Raw genomic sequence first — 2,272 nt, forward strand, 5'->3', positions numbered from 1 at the left:
CTATTCTTTTATCTCTGAAGTCCTGACACTCTCTTCTCTTCCCAAGTCTGTCAGGGAACATATTTTTGGGTTTCTCCTCCAACAAATCTCATAGCAAAGTGTCTGGCATACAGGGACACAGTAGATATTTCTTTAGATCAAATTAGAGAAAAAGGCTTCTAGCCATCAATTTTAATGTCCCCTAATGAGCCTGTGGAATGGAGGAGGAGTTATGGACATGAGATGAGGGATTTAACATCCACTCACAAAAACCCTAGGAGACTCAGAAGATTTAATGTCTGCCCTCTTGGATTTATCCACAAAACTAAAATCCCTGAAAAAATTCTACACTTAATAATTTCTTCTTCTCTTCTCTTCTCTTCTCTCATCTCGTCTCCTCTCCTCTCCTCTATTTACTTCTCCTGTGAGCCTAATGCATAGAAATTAATATATACACTTTTACATTATGAACTAAGTTCCTCTGTTGTTGGCTATGATTGCAAATATTTAAAGACCACTAAAATTCAAACCTGCCCTGTTCAATTTCTGTTCTATATCAATGTAAATAGAAATCTTTATTCATAATTAGTCTGCAACAACAAGATCTGGTGGCACAGTTCCTAAAACATATGGATTATGCAAACATGGTGGATGACCACAACAGATCACAAAATGGAGGATGACAAATTACATCATTACATAGCTGTCAAACCACTGAGAATCATGGCCCAGCTGAATAGATAGCTTAACCATTTCAGTCAGCTTTCTTCTCACCTCACACTTTGCAACACATAACTGCCAGGTGTACATTGTTGATATTTAAAATAGTCAGTAGAATTGTTACCATTGTAATAAATGCAAAATGTCAGATAATGAGAGAGTTGATAAGTCAGTTGTTCTTGTTATTGTTGTTGGTAGGTGTCATCAAGTCGTCTCAAACTCATAGTGACTCTATACACAATAGAAGGAAACATGACCAGGTCTGAGCCAGCTCCATGATTCTTGCTACACTTGAGCCCATCTTTGCCACCATTGTGTCAATCCACCTTGTTTCAACCGTCCACCTTACCAATCATGACATTCTATTCCAGGGAATGGTCCCTTCTGACAACATGACCAAAGTAGGTGGGACAAAGTCTGGCCATTCTCCCTTCCAAGGAACACTCTGGCTGCACTTCCTCCAGGACAGATCTTTTACTTCTTTTAACATTCCACAGTACTTTCAGTATTCTTTGCCAACACCACAGCTCAAATGCATCAACACTTCTTCGGTCTTCTTATTCATTGTCCAGCTCTCACATGCATATGAGATGGTTGAAAATACCATGGCTTGTGTCAGGCACACCTTAGTCCTCAAGGAGACATCTTTGCTCTTCAGCAGTTGAAAGAGCTCCTTTGCATCCCATTAACCCAGTGCTATACATCCTCTCATGTCCTAACTGCTGCTTCCATTGGCATTGATTATAGAACAAGGAATGTGAAGTCTTTGACAATTTCAATCTTTTCTCCATTTATCGTAATGCTGCTTATAGGTCCAGGGTGAGGATTTTTGTTTTCTTCATATTGACATGTAATCCACACTACACACTGTATTGGTCAGTCTTCTTCAGTAAGCACTTCAAGTCATCCTCACTTTCAGCAAAAAAAATTGTGTCGTCAGTGTATCGCAAGTTGTTAATGTACCTTCCGCCAATCCTGATGCCACATTTTTCTTCATATAGTCCAGATTCTCAGATTATTTGCTCAGCATACAGATTGAATAAGTATGGTGAAGAATACAACCCTGACCCCCTCCCTTTATTGTAAACCATGCAGTGCTCCCTTTTTCTGTTTGAATAACACTTTCCTGGTCTATGTACAGGTTCCTCATGAGTACAATTAAATATTCTGGAATTCACATTCTTCTCAGTGTTATCTACAATTTATTATGATCCACACAATCAAATATTTTTGCATAGCCAATAAAACACAAGTAAACATCTTTCTGGTATTCTTTACTTTGACCCAAGTCCATCAGACATCAGCAGTGATATCCCTCATTCCACATCCTCTTCTGAATCCAGCCTGCACCTCTGGAAGTTCTCTGTCAATATACTGCTGCAAACATTTTTGAATTATCTTCAGTAAGTTTTTACTTGCATGCTATATTAATGATATTGTTTGATAATTTCCACGTTCTGTGGGATCACCTTTCTTTGGAATGGGTACAAGTATGTATCTCTTTCAGTCAGTTGGCCAGGTAGCTGTCTTCCAATTCTCTTGGCATAACTCAGTGAGTGCCTCCAGCAGGGCA

The sequence above is a fragment of the Orycteropus afer genome, unplaced genomic scaffold (assembly GCF_000298275.1).
Source record: "Orycteropus afer afer isolate SDZICR_OR568_19922 unplaced genomic scaffold, OryAfe1.0 scaffold01361, whole genome shotgun sequence".
Classification (NCBI taxonomy): domain Eukaryota; kingdom Metazoa; phylum Chordata; class Mammalia; order Tubulidentata; family Orycteropodidae; genus Orycteropus; species Orycteropus afer.